At 46.5% G+C, this 14,902-nt stretch overlaps 1 protein-coding gene across 1 annotated transcript in view; it reads right to left on the bottom strand.

Moving 5' to 3' along the window:
• GATSL2 (GATS protein-like 2) overlaps positions 1–14,902 on the bottom strand; it is a 105,156-nt gene that overhangs the window by 32,234 nt on the left and 58,020 nt on the right. The window lies entirely within an intron of this gene.

The following is a 14,902-nucleotide window of genomic DNA, read 5'->3' as shown; positions in this document are numbered from 1 at the left end:
TGGGCAGCCAGTTTATCAGGATTGCCTAGGGCAGGAGAAGGTGCCTGCAGAGCTGATGAGGAGCTAAGAACCATTCCCTCGATTTCCTTCTCTCTCCAAGGACTATAAAAGACATTTCATAATGTAGACCCTACTTCTGTTAGGTGCCAGTGAACATCCCCTGATGATTTCTGGCACTTACTGAAGGATTCGATAAGAGTGTCCAGGACATGTGCCAGAGAGGACAGGAGGTTCGGCCAGTAGGACGACTTTGGTCCTGAGCCCCTCTGAAACAGTCCGGTGAGCCTGAGGAACAGGAGACGACATGAGAAACAGCCATGTATATCAACAGTGTGGGGAAAAACACGCCAGGGTGAGGCATGTATACGTTAGATGTCCTAGGAGAAGACGTCGAGGCGGTGGGGGGAAGAGCTACGGGGCTGGGTTTTCAAATGATAGAAAAGCACAAATCTTGAATGGATGGCACTTAGGAGTTTCCAGCAGCCCTATTTCTAAAGCCCCAATTCCCACATGTCTGAAGAAGGTCTAGAAAAGAAGGTGAATACAGGGACCAGGAGCTTCCCCTTGCACAAGGCAGGCATATATCTAAAGAAGGCACAGCAGGGAAGAGTTGGGTTGTATATTCCCTGCTGGAGACAAACCATGGCATCCTGTTTTTCAGTGCTCAGGTTTAAAAAAAAAAATCCCCCAAACTTGACAGTTCATGCCCACTGATCTCACGAGACAGTAGCAGGGGATTTTATCATTGCAATTGCTTCATCATAGGATCACCCCTCCTGCAGCTTCATGTCCCACGGTGGGGACAGCCTTTCCTGGGAAGGGACAATCCCCACAGGATTAGAGCATTTCGTGGACTGAGCACACACTCCCCACTGCCTCCCCACCTTCTCAAAACACACTATTTATTGAACAGGCACAAGTGATGATACAAGAAATACATACGATGGTGATTTTCCCTGGGTGGATAATAGCATCTTCTCTCCTCCGGAGGCTCGCCTCTGGGCTGCGTTGCGTATCAGCAACCAGGCGCTCCCCTGGCCGCGGCGGGTGCATCGTCACCGTTCACCCCCTCAACACGCTGGCACGTGAATTTTCTGTTTAATAAACTTTCCTGCAGTTTGTGTTTCTCGGTAACCCTGCAGTAGTAGTCATGGTGACAAAACTGGGGTCCTTGGCAACACACCAATGATGCTGCAAATCTACGATGACTAATCCTAAAAGCCTAATTTGTAGAACTCATTTAAATGCTTAAAGATATGCAGGTCACCGCAGGGGTCGATTTAATGGCTATGGCATATCTGGTGGTGAAGCAGTTGTTACAGGAGGAGCAGCCAGGGCATCTTCTGGTCATAAAATTAAGTGGATTTTTAATGCAAGATGTAGACTAAAGAGATTAAAAGGAAAGCAGAATTTAAACACAGGCACAATAACAAACCCAGCTGATTTCCAGTCAAAGAGCTGGTCAAAGCTTCCAGATGAAACGCTGTTTTAAATAACAATCCCACACAACAATATCGCTGATACAGCACTGCCTGGTTTATTTGTGCCTATTCAGAACGTAATGAATGCTCTTCTCAACACATCTTGCCCATGAGCGTGCAAAACCATGGTGCAGCACAGCCAATTCCCCAAATTGGCCCCATTAAAGGCACACAGAGGATGCGGACTGAGGACCTACCAGTGCAACGGTTTCCAGCTTCGCTAGGACGGCCGATGGGCCGAGCATCTGCCCCATGCTGCCGTCCCCTGTGAATCTCCCGCGGGGGAGCGCGCGCAGGACAGCAGCTTTCATTACCTAGTCAATGTTTCAGACTTCCAGCTCTTTGCTGGCACTAAAAAATTCATGGCCACATCTTCAGTTAATATGCTGATGACATCACCGAGGGAAGAGCGCCAAAGTAAGTATATCGCTATAACTGTGCTCGGCTGGACCAGTGAGGCAGTGTTAAAGCCACTAGCTCTTTTTTCCACAGCTTTTGCGTCTCTCGTCTCCAACTGCCTGCCACCTGGCATTTAACACACATGGAAATGGAGAGTGGCCTCTGCTAATGCACAATCAGCAAAACCCACTTTGCACAGGCGCTCTCTCCCTCTTTATACAAATAAAGCAATAAGCACTGTAGACAGTATCTTACCCCACAGACAGCAAATCACGCTGGCCTGAAGCTGTAGAGTCCTAAATCTTTATCCTATAGTGCCAATTATCACTCACCTAATTTGTTGTGGTTTTGAGTAAGCATTCACATCAGCCTACTCAGCAACTGCCAGAGACAAGCATCAACACACAACCAGGTTAAGCCGCCGTTTGATCACACAGTGATACGATTTCCATGTCCTGATCCACTACCTTAACCCACTGCCCTTCCTACACAGGCATCTTCCAGGAGAAAGACCTCTTTCATCTGACCAGGAGCTGGGACGTGAAGCACATTCACGTGGCAGAAAGTAGGCAGCTTTAGTTAAAAGCAAGCAGACAAAAATATTTGTTAGGTAAAATCCTAGTTCCACTCTACTTATGAGGATTTCCCCCTCCTCAAAACTGGATGCAACATAACTGCACTTGCCATTGTGGCTGACACAGAGCCAACCTGAGTGCAAAGCACCGTTGGTTCCCTTCGTTAGTTTGTCAACGTTTCTGTTCCTGCCAAGGAAATTGAGTTTAACCAGGAGTTATCTCCACTCATACTTCATTATAGTGCTGTAATAAAGCAATAGCAACAACAATAATTACTATGGGTACTAATGACTTCTACTGCGCCTTCAAGAGCAAAACACGCCACACGATGTATGTAATGCTTGCTTGGATGCAATCAAGACGCTTCTTGAGTAAATTCATGCAAAACAAAGGCTCTGTAAGTCTTGAAGATAGGCCCTTTGCTCTTCTGAAAAACAAACCCCCTTGCTGATCCCACTGGGGACTGAACCAGTGATCCTGGAGGCCTTGGACAGTTAGACACGATCTCTGGTCACCTAAAATAGCACCAGTGACTCCTGCGATGGAAGCATTAGTTTCCTTGACCACAGAGATGCCATAGCTCATTAACAGGATGCATCTACTACAGTAAGAGACCTGAATATAGATTTATGCCATGGATATTGACATTCTGGTCTTAGTGCTTGGGTACAGAACAGCACAATGACTGTTTTCAATGATGAGGAACAGAAATGGCAATGCCATACACCAACTACAGCAAAAGATGGGAGTCCAAACCCCGCTTTCTGCATCCCTGTGAATATGTGATCCAACTGAAGTTGCTTCAACCACGGCTCAGTTTCACCATTGGTGATAACAGGTCTAGTTACCCTCTCCTGGTACTACTGTGAGGCTTTAATTAAAGCACTCATGATTTTGTGATACATAGTGTTATTTACAGTGTTGTAAGCCTCTATGCAGACTGAAATCCTGGATACGTGGATGTAAAGAGGCTTTTGCTCATGGCTTTTTCAGCCGGGACTATTTGAGCTTCTCTTGTCAAAGTAACAAACCTTGCAGGGTCCCCATCAGCGGTGCAGCTCACTGCTGCTGCCTGTGTCACCTCCCTGCAGCTCCTCCTTGGGTCACCTCCGGCGGCCTGTCACATCCCCTTGTCCCCCAACCCTGTCCAGGGGACCACAGCTGATGCTTACTCCCCTCCCCAGAGAGGCTGCCCCTGCCCTTGAGCCCTGGCCAAAGGCACTGCCACCTCGCAGCACTGCTCAGCCTGGGATGCCCCCTCTGCCTCTCAGAATGGTGCTCCAGGCCCTGCACAGCCACATCAACGTTTTGCTACAGAAAATAAGGGTAAATCACGGTCCGTACCGCACCTCTCCAGTGCTGGGTAAGAGCACCTTGAGGGTGTACTCCATCTCAGCAATTGCAGCTGGGCTGAGCATTTGGGCATGGATGTCAGGTCCTGCCGGCAGTTCAAGGGGGGGCTTAAGGATGGAAAAGGCAACATACTTTTAGCCGCAGCTCAGCTACAAGAGAAGAGCTGCCTATAAAACTGTCGAGTTTTCGATGGCTGCTGCATGAGCAATTGCAAAATCTATTCCCTGCTATGCTTTACGCTCACCTCCTCCTGAAAACCCAGCGTCTACCACGGACATTTAAAACTCAGCTGAACAAAGCACTGGAAAAGGGGCTGCGTGGACCAACGGCGTGGTCAGTGAGGTGTGCAAAGAGGCATTTACCGTTTCTAAAACTCCAGGTAGAAGAGAAAAAACAAGATTGGAGGAGAAGAGGGATAAGAGACAGAACAGGTTGCTGTGCGGTCTAGGGGACTTGTAAGCTCTTGTCAACATCTGCAGAAGGGTTTGAATCCAGAGAAACCCTGGGACGACGCTAGTTAAATGCTTCAATGAATTGGAAGTTATCTTCCAGTATATTTTTAGTTGGCACCAACAGGCATTACATAATGGCTATTATATAACAGCACTACAGCTACAAATACTCTCTTTTGGGCATTTTGTTTGTTTGTTCTCTCTTTCCCCCTCCCCCCCCCCCCCCCCCCCCGATCTTCTCCTTAATGGGGGATTGATCAATAATTGCACTTTCCATCAAATGAGGGAGGCAAATCCTTAGGAGAAAAATCAAATGGAGTAAAAATATTGTTACTAAGCCTGTGAGCGCTTCTCTCTTGCCCAACCTCAAACAGAATTAACTATTCCCAGAATAGAAATTCCACTAAGGCTTATCTGTAGTTTAAAGGGACAGGCTGTGATTCTGTGCAGACACTAAATTTCTCAATACTGGAGGGTTTTTTATCTTGTAGCGATGATGGCTCAGAAGACAAAAATAAAGGGGGGGGAGCACAATGTAAGAGATGCTGAGGAAAAACAGAAGGAGATTTTCTTTATCTGCCAGCAAGATCATCGCCCGTCGGTGCTCCTTTAAAATCTTTCCCTGGCATATTTTTTATCTCCTCTTCCTACCAGCCATACTGGCAGAGCAACAGAGACTTTTGCTTCCAAACTAGGTGTTACATGAAAAGAAGAAGAAAGTTTCTAAAAGCTAGAAATATTTCCTTTCCTTTATTTCATATCTCTGAACCTAAAGAGAGCCGAAGCAGGCGCTCTGCCTCTGAATGCAAAAATAAAAATCAGTTCAGTGGCACACCACGAGCTCCTACATCACGCCGCCCTACGGGCTTAGGCAAGGGCTCACTTTGCTTTTGTTATCCCAGCACAGAGCCACTCTGACAAACACAGCACTCTCAGTAATTCTGCCTTTTTCGGGCTGGTCCTCTTTGAAACAACTGAGCTGATTCCAGAAAGAGCAAAAGACGTTATCTGACAAATAATCACTTTCTTGCTAGCAAGCTGCTCCCTTCTGCCGTTTCACTCTCAGATCTCCCCAAACCCAGTAATGCCACTGATGCTCTCCTGACTCGTGCTAGGTTTATAAATAAACCAAACCCTGGGCTACCTAGATGGGAAGGCATCGTGCTGAGCGCATCGCTGGGTGTCACACGCAGGAACAAAAACAACCCTGAGAGAGCGGGGAAGGAAAAAATACAAATGCAGCTGCTTGGAGAGCACCGAGTCAATTCAGAGAGAGGTTTTTTGGCTTTAAAAGCTGACGTGGCACACAGCAGACCCCACTCCTGATAACGGCTCTGAGGGCAGCGATTGCAGCCCGGTGCAGAAGGACAGCCTGGCAGGGCTGGTCACGTGAACATGAGCAAAAAACCCAAGAAAACGGGACAAAGAGGGAGCAGAAGGGATAAAAATGAGTTAGCTGGCATGACAGTGCTAGGTTTGGGCTAAAGTAATGCTGTTGGGGGGAGAAGGAATAGCTTACAAAAACTTACCAAATCTACTAAGGTATATTATTACATGGGGAATGCTGCCTTGTTCTGTTTTGTGGGTTTCTGACACCTAGCTATTATGGTCTTCAATAATTAAGTGGAGAAAAAAGAAATTTGCAGGAAAAGCTGAGAAGTTGTTTGAGCTGTGACGACAGGAATGCATGAGACTCCTGCTCCGCAGTGCTCTGCACGCGGTCCGTGCTAACCACAAAGAATACAGCCATTTGTCATTCAGGACTGAAAATACTAGAGAAACAAGTGTCAAAACAAGCAAAAGCAGTAAGTTTACTTGCATTTGTCATGGTTTTCTCCTCTATGCAAGCCATTAAGGGATTTTACAATAACTGATCACCTGCAGCACTGGGAAATGGCAAAACCAAGCTTAACTGAGACGAATGTTCATAGTTCTCAGGAGAAATGCTCCTAACTCATGCCAAAGCTACCCTGCCCTGCTGAGCCTCCAGCCCCAGGTGCTCAGGATAAAGGCATTTGATACGGGTTCGGACGCAGCGTTGTTTCTGCTACTGAGTGCCCTTCTCAAGATCAAAGCTCTGAAGGCAAACACGGCACAACTCCTAATCCCTTCTTAATGAACCCTTCTACGTGGCTGTACATATATATCGGTAGCTTGTTCATGCAGGGGGGGGGGGGGGGGGGGGCGCGGGGGGAAGACGTACTCAGGAATCAACAGCTGAACATACGGTCAGGCACTGTTTATCAAACAGACGATGGCAGTTGCTGTTGCAGCACTTCTGTTTGAGTCGGCAGCAAACAGCCTGTCCGCCAACAGCGTAGCCACAATGGGAGCGCCCTTGGGGGTCTTCCTGCCGGGGGGGACTCACTGGGGGGGAAAGAAAAGGATGTTTAATTTAAAAGGAAGGGAGCAGCATACAGACTGTGTGAACTTGTAAAAATCAGGTTTCACTCTGACACACTCAAAGTTTGGCCAAAGAAAACCAGCTGAACTCTATGAGGACAGAACAACGCAGCCCTTTTCCATCAGGAGCTTCCTTTGTCCAGCTCCCCACTAGTCCCAGCCAGCAGGGAGGGGGAAGAGCTGCTAAAAGAGGGCTCCGTATGCACCTCCTGTGCTCAAGGACCAGACTGGGGCAAAGCCCAAAGTGGCACTACTGTGATGTGCTTGGGACACTGCAAACAGCCTGGCAGGAGGGAGAGCAGCAAACGCTGCAGAAGGGACTCCCGGATTTTACCCCTGCTCTGCCACAGGTGTGTGCTCACATCCGAGCCCAAACCACCTACCCTACCGGACCAGTGTCCAGGAGGTGACACAGGCAAGTAGGTCACTCCTTCCCTTGCCCCACTCGATCTCCACATCTCAGTGGACCCAAACGGCATTACCATTACCATTCCCAGCCAGCCTCTCTGCCACCTGCCTTTGCAACAGCCTCTCTCCTGTGAAAGCAGCACAGTTATCCCTCATAACCTTGAGGCATAACGCACTGAGGTTCAGTCCGATGGTGTTTCAGAGCTCCTTGGTTTCTTAGTTTTATGAGACTTCTGGGGAAGCACATGCAACAGGACTGCAAAGAATCCCAACTAACCAGCTGCATGTCCAAGTGCGAGCCTCTGCACACGCTGCTGCTGGGTAAAAAAAGCCAACTTCACTGTAAAGATTGTTCCACTGTATTTAAGATGGAATTAAAACATATTTAACTCATATAAGTGATATGTAATAAATTTAAGAATAAAATAAAAAGCCTCAGATCTGCCAAATATGAACCATTAATCAAATAGACACTCTAAAAGACTTCACTGTGAAATCCCTAGTGATTAGCTATGGGCACTCAGCCAAAGAGGCCTGCAAGCTCTGTTTCACTGACATGTATTTTTAAACTAGCTCCAGCAAAGAGGAGGCCATTTGGGGCACAGAATACCAGCTTGGGGGGCTGGGACCAGTCCCCGCCACAGATTATCTCGCAGAGCATCTCTCTGTATCTCAGTTCTCCATCTCTAAGACTGGGATAATATGCCCTGCTCCTAATTCCTGCCTAGCTTTTACAACTAAATCTGCAGGGCATAGACCACCTCTTCCTACATTTATGTAGTATGCAATGCAACTCTGTCCCTGTTTGGTGATGAGAGCTGTGTACATCTGTAATATACACCATGGAGACAATAAAAAAAACCAGGGTTGAAAGATCTTCAGGTATAACACAGCCAGTCTATGGCAGGGCCAGTTAGCCCTAGATCATTCCCAATTCTATTTAATGCATTATTTGAAACCACCCAGCGACAGAGAGCCTGCTGCCTCTTTAATAGCCTATTGATTAAATGTATTGCCACAGCCTGTGACACAAACTACTAGAAGCATCTCTTCAGACTGCATTAACATCCCCTGCAACTCCAGGTATGCCAAAACCTGCCGGGGCTGGGTCAGGAGAGCTGACGTTTCGTCAAGCTAGTGGCCCCTGCTGACTTGTGCTGAGCAAAATATCTATTAACTTCTCTCAGTTTGCAAATCGCCCAGAATGCTAGAGACAAGAGGTTACACTGGTAACAAACACAGAATTAAGCTGACAGTTTTAGAAGATTAGTAAAGTGTTGCTTTCCATTCAAATTAGGGGGAAAAAGATTACTTATAAAAAAAGAACTTCCCCAAAGAGTGTTTACTCTTTCCTGAGATGCAGCAAGAGATATTTGTATTACTGCAAATCCTCATCAACAGAAAAGCAAATGTTTAAAAAGAGGGAGAAAAACATAAGAGTTTGGAAAACAATGCCAGTTAAAAGGTTTGCAGATTGGGCTGCATGAAAGAAAATGGTTAAACAGTGCTCGTCTAAACCCTGCCAAAGCAATAACCTGCAGAGCGGCGGTCAGCGCAGGGGCCCTGGGCGAGCAGGCTGCCCCGTGTTAGTCCCACTGTAGTATCTGAATCCAGCTGTAGCACAGCAAACCACTGCTCGGCTGGAAGCAGTCAGCAAGTTCACTCTTCCGTTCCGGTCAGAGCCACCGCTTCCCCCTCTGAAAGCAATGGTGGGGGTTCAAACTCACAGTCACTTCTGTAGCTTCTGGAGATCCTCAAGCAAAACAAGGTACAGACCCAATGGGTGGCTGTGAGGGCAGATTCCTGAGCAGGCAGCACCACTGCAGCTTGGCTTCTACCTGCTAACCCTGCAGGACACAACAGCTGGGGGAAAGGGAAGCCCTGCGTAGGAAGGTGAGGTGCTAATTAAAAAAAAGAACAGAGCAAGCAGAAAAGCAGACATCAGTATCTTCAGCATGCCTCAGCAGCTGGGAGTGATTTGATTTAACATGCAGTTTTGTTTTAAATGCTTGTACCACGTAAGTTTTTAATATAAGTTTTTCCTGATTGCTTTACTTGCAACAAACGGATCAGAGACAGCGGTACTCTGAAGGGCCCTGCACTTGTTTCAAAAAGATGCTTCTTGCCCCCATGAGTTTACATTTCAACCTAATGCAGAGAGACAACGGACGTAAGCAAAAATGCATTCTGGCTGCTTTCACAGCATGAGAAACGTTAGGAGAGTAAAGAAGATAAGTATAGACAAGAATAGTTTAAATTCATTTCTGCAGACATAATCCGAGAAGTGCGAAGTGGAACTTCTCTGTGCATTGCAGGGAATCAAAAGCAAAAGAAAGTCCCATGACAGGGCTTAGCAGAAGCTCAGCACAAGCTCTTGAGCAAAGAAATAAAACAGGCATCTTCATATAAACACAAGTTCTGAAAGAACTGATTGAGAGGTGATGGATGTCCCACAGAACGAGGCTTGCGAAGCGATGCAGACTAAAACACTGCTCCACAGCTTTACTCCCTCCTCCTGAGCTGGTCAATATGTGGGGAGATGGACACACAGCTCTACCAGCAACCCCACTGCTCAGGACACTCTTCAGCTTAGACTCTCGCCTTCAGGCTACCCTCCCCAACTCTATTTCCGAAGTGCTACCCTGACACAGCTAAACTCTCATTTGTAAGAATTAAAATTGGACCTACCAATCTTGGGCCCTAAAAATATAAATAAAAGGACAGCTAACTTCTTCAGCTCTACTGTGCCCTGTTGTTGTTGTGAAACGCCATGGGACAGCATGGTATGAAAGAAAGCATAGAAGTAAAATGTCCTGCAGAACAAAGCCGTTGTGTCTGCGTTGGACTCGCATGACCTCTTCCCTAGGGTAAACAAATCTGGACTTCTTCTGAACCAGACACAGTCGGAGATGACTCTCCACTCCCAGGACTCCCAACTGATCCTGAACATGAAAGAGAGCAAGAAAAACCTAAACGCTGGGTTGTTGCAGCCCCAGCTCTCCCATGGGTGGCACAGATGGCCCTTCAAACAGGTAAAAGCAATCTCTTGAACTGCTGGACTCGAAGCTAATCATCAAATAACTACTTATTTATCATTTATTAACCTTTTATAACTTCCCTGTACATATGCCCTTAATGAAAAGGGTGATCCTTCTTCTCAGTATAGCTGGACATTATCTGCAGAGTTTCTCCATAGGGACAATTTACTCCAGATCCCATGACAGCCTGGAATTTGGGGACTATTACCCATGCTTGGAAAGCAGTACATTCATCAATGGTCAGGGATCATGCCCCGCAGTCAGTGGGAAGTTCATCCTGCAATGACGCTGCAAATCAAGTAAAGCACTAATGCATGTGCCCAAGTCCCACTGATCTCAGTGGAGGTTAAACACCCATTTAGTACCCGGAGCTGGAAACAGTGGTTCCTTGCAGACAACTCCTCACAGACCATCATCCTGGAGCCCGCTTTACACCAACCACTCCAGCACAGTTACTGAGGATTTATCTCACACATAAAAGTGTTGTTTAAAGTGGTGCAATATTGAGTGCTCTGAAGGTAGGAGGCTGCCAAACTGAGGTTGTCACAAACAGGGACACAATCCTATTTACCATGAAACCAAGCTTTTTTTTTCCTGCCATTTGCTTTATTTAGTCTCCAGCTTCCAGCAGCGGGAAGGATGCAGCTGTCTGCAGCCCCCAGCTGCATTTACCACCCCAGCCACATGCCACCCCAATGCGGGAGCTCTGGGCACTCAGGTAATGGATCTCAACGCAGTAGCCTGTAATGATGCAACTGAATGCCTGCATCATGAAGCAGACACAAGAGGAGGTAAATTATCACAGACAAACTGAGTTTTGGCATCAGCTTTTCTAATAACCCCAGGCACTTTTAGTAATAGTTAAAACAAAATGCTCAGAAACAAAAACAGTACAACTACCAGCGTGGGCACTGAAAACTGCTGAAAAACTGCAATTGCATCAGAGCTTCATCGTGGTTCTGCACATACTCCTGTTTTAGAGCCAGCCCATTCAGGCCCGCTGCCGTATGCGCTGCAATTGTAGCTGGCCTTTTCCACTGCCCAGAGCTGCTGTGGAATGAGAGACACCCTTTGCTGGTGAGTGGGACAGGTACCTGCTGCCATGGGTGTCCTCGTGGGCAGTGGGAGAAGAGGGTGCTCTGGGTGGCCAATTTCTGCTCATCCACAAACCCAACATTCACCAGCCTGTTCCTCTTTCTTCTCTTCCCCCCTCCCACCTCCCCACCGCAGTCATCCTCACCAACAGCACTCGATCCTCATCGTCTCCTCCCATTCTCCTTGTTCATACATCCAGCTTTACTCTTTTTTGCCTCCTCTTGTCCTCCCCACTGGTCCTGTGCCCTGTCTTCCCCCCAACGCCTTCCCCCTGACACTAGGTCCATCCCCCCACCCCATCAGCCTGTCCTCATCTCCATCACTGCCGCTCTCACTCATCGATTTCTCCCTTCCAATCTCAGACTCGCTATTTATACCTTTATTCCGTTTCTTCCTCTGCATCACGTTGGTAACAGCAGGGCCAGAAACCTCCCCTGCTCCTGCACACCCCTGAGGGTCCCTGCTCCCCGCTGCAGCACCGAGGCGGCTGTTACAAAGCTAGTTTTTCTCATGCCTTACCCATAACCTGGGGGTACAGCATGCTCTGCCAGCATGAGCTGCGCTACGGACTGCGAAAAACCGCAACAGACTCGATGTCACTTCTGACACTTTGGCCGAAAAACTCCAGGGTGCAACAAACCTACAGCTGAATGGTTTTAATAAGGCGAAGGTACCTTCTCATGCAAAGACACCTCCCCTGCCAAAGCACGAGAGGACTAGAGCTCTTCAGAGAAAGAGTTGTCAATATTTTGCAGTATTTCCTTCCAAGCTGCTCCTGAGAACGGCTTAAATAAAATTAAAAAAAAATTGAAAAAGTCAGGTCCCCTGGCATAGAGAATCTCACCCCAGGTTACCAAATCCAGCAGAGAATCAGGCAAAGGTCTAGGGCGTTTTAATGGGATACATTAGGCAAAGTTAACAGACGGCTGTACTATCAGCCCCACCTATAGCAAGTTTCAAACTTTTGCTGACACAGTTCATTATCTTACAAAACAAATTGCTCCAAGTGAACTGTGACATTAGCGTGTGTGACTCTCCAGTTGCTCAGGCTATTAATGTTTAAGATGTAATTAGAAGTACGGGTAGAAAATAGCCTTTGCAGAATATTTTTCAGACCATCAGTTCAAAGAATTTTCCACACAATTTCTCTCTGGCATTTCTGAGTACAAGGGCCTTCTCTTTATCAAGTGCTCCCCACCCCGCTAAGCACTACGTGTTTTCGGCAGTCATGCCAGCCACCAACCCAACGTGCATCAGTGACTCCAGCTCTTATTCCACTACTTCACAAAACCGGAGAAGATGAGGTCAAATTAGACTTATATTGACAAGGAGCTGCCTTGTTTCACTCGCCTCAATGGAAAAAGGCCAAATCAATCTTACTCTCTAATCCACAAGTCCCTCTTGGTAGCCAAATTGTTAAAGAATTGAAGAAAGAAGCTGGGAGAAAAACAACAATAGATTATTGCACATCTACGCACTTTAGAAATCATATGTCTTGTCACTAGCCAGCAACAGAGACTGCCCGCTTACTAACATACAGCTCATTAAGCCAGCACTTTTCTATATGGGAAATTGTTCACATTAAGCCTCTTCGCCTTTTGCTCCCCTTGGAAATAAGTACCTTCTGCGCTTTATTTAAAATCTTTCTTGCTACCTAGAACCTTCTAGCTGCAGTGGCTGCTTGGCAAAAAGTACTTGCCAAACACACAGGAGTCTTTCAGTTCTTTGCTTCCCGGACCACATTACTATTCTTATTTATGCGGTTGCAGAGGCTAGGAGACCTGGTCACGGACCACAGCCCAGCTGGGACAAGCCCACTGGAGGAAAAAAAAAAAATAATCAGAAAAATTCAAAAGCATAAAAAGAAGCAGATGAAAAGCAGTGTCTAATTCTTTTCCTTTTCCCCATTTTCCACTGAGTGCTTTTTAAGCATCATCTTTCCATCTTCAAACAAGGAAGCAGGCTGCATCCTACGTCAGTAGCCCAACTAATCAAAACCGACAACTAAAGTGTCCCCACCTAGAACAACCCATCAAACACATACCAAACTCAACCACAGGAATCTCTATAGAATAGGCTCTTTTCTTCATACTAAATTTCCCTCGAGAAACTTTTCAACCGGAGAGAATTTTTAAAGCAGCTGGGGAAGGACTGAGAATCGGTGACAAACACAACCTGAAATATTGCGGTGCCCATCAGAGCTGCCCTGCAGCAAGCACTCCAGCACGCGCCTTGTCTGCTGTACTAAAGAGCCCTGCTCAAAATCCAGCGTTTTGCACTGCCAACAGACCATCAGCTCCCCTTGCCACATAACCCAAGTCAGATACATCCACATAACGAGGCTTTTATGCGAGTAAAACCTCTGCCGACGGCCTCCTCCTTCCCACTGTAAAGGGCCGGGCTCCCTCCAACTGTCTTCCCCCAAAGTCATACACTTATACGGGGCAGTACGTGAAGGGGTCCCGATCTTTCAGATATTTAAGCCACATTCAGCACGTGAGTGGCTCTCTAAGCCCCAGTGGAAGAATACGTACGCTTAATATGCTTAAAATTAAGCAGGTGCATATGCCTTAAAGGTGCAGCCACTGTGCCACAAAGAGCATTGCTATTAAGCCTCCTGTTCTCAAGAGTGTTTTTCTTTGGGTTTGGTGAAGTGTACTCTGCAGTTCCTTTGAACTTCATGTTTATGAGACACAGGTTGTACTTTTGAAAGCAAACTGGTTTCAGTTTGTGGTTTCCTTTCATCCAACTGGGAGGCAATCTGAGAAGCTGGCATGGATTGTCCTTGATTCTTGGACACATAAATACATTTCCTTGTAAAGGTGCATACAAGCCGCTAAAACCAGGCACATTGTGGCATGTTGGAGTATTCATCTAGGTCAAGAATTTGTTTATACAAATTCTAAAAATGAATTTGTCTGGGGGGAAAATGATCTCTTCTCTGTTTAGAGCATGAAGAGACACGGTAAACATCCATCAGAGCAGGCACTCCTGTCTGCTGCAAACAGCAGCAAGCTTGTTCGAGAAGCTGTTTTATTTTTCATTCACTGGTTGAAATACCAAAACAGACACCCACCAGAGGCTCACCCACATGATGACCCACATAAATCCTCGTCCCACATCGCCAAAGACTCAATTCTAACTTAAAAAAAAAAACAAACCCCAAACCCAAACCTAATTCACCAAACCGAAAACCTGGTATCACTGAGGATTTCAGCTGTGTGACAGCAGTACCCAGAGACCAGGACACAACCTGCCATCCAGCTCCCGAGGATACCCTCCTCTGTTGGACTGCCCTCAGTTATGGATGTTCGTGTCTGTGTGTGAGCTGCCTGTTTAATTCACGAACTAAAGAAAACCTTGGTTTGGTCTTGGACCACTGAGTCCTGGCAGATGCTGTCACTAGATATATTGAGGCTTGAAAATCCAATATACTTTTCAGTTTTAAGCTAGAGTTTAAGGACAAGTTTGTGAAAAAGAACAGCTAAAAATGCTTTCACTTAATCCTCTTCTACATCCCTGAATAAATATATACATACACAAATATAGGTATATACACATACATACACACAGGCATTATATATACATATAAAAAAATTGGCAACTCTTAATTACACAAGTTCAGCTCAAAGTGTTTCAGTAAATAAACACCTTACCCAAGCCCAGGGAAGCAGAAAAGAAAAACAAGTGTGAAATAA

Source organism: Pygoscelis adeliae, unplaced genomic scaffold (genome assembly GCF_000699105.1).
Source record: "Pygoscelis adeliae isolate BGI_AS28 unplaced genomic scaffold, ASM69910v1 Scaffold282, whole genome shotgun sequence".
Classification (NCBI taxonomy): Eukaryota; Metazoa; Chordata; class Aves; order Sphenisciformes; family Spheniscidae; genus Pygoscelis; species Pygoscelis adeliae.
The sequence above is the reverse complement of the archived record's forward strand: the minus strand, read 5'-3'. Positions and strand labels throughout refer to the sequence as shown.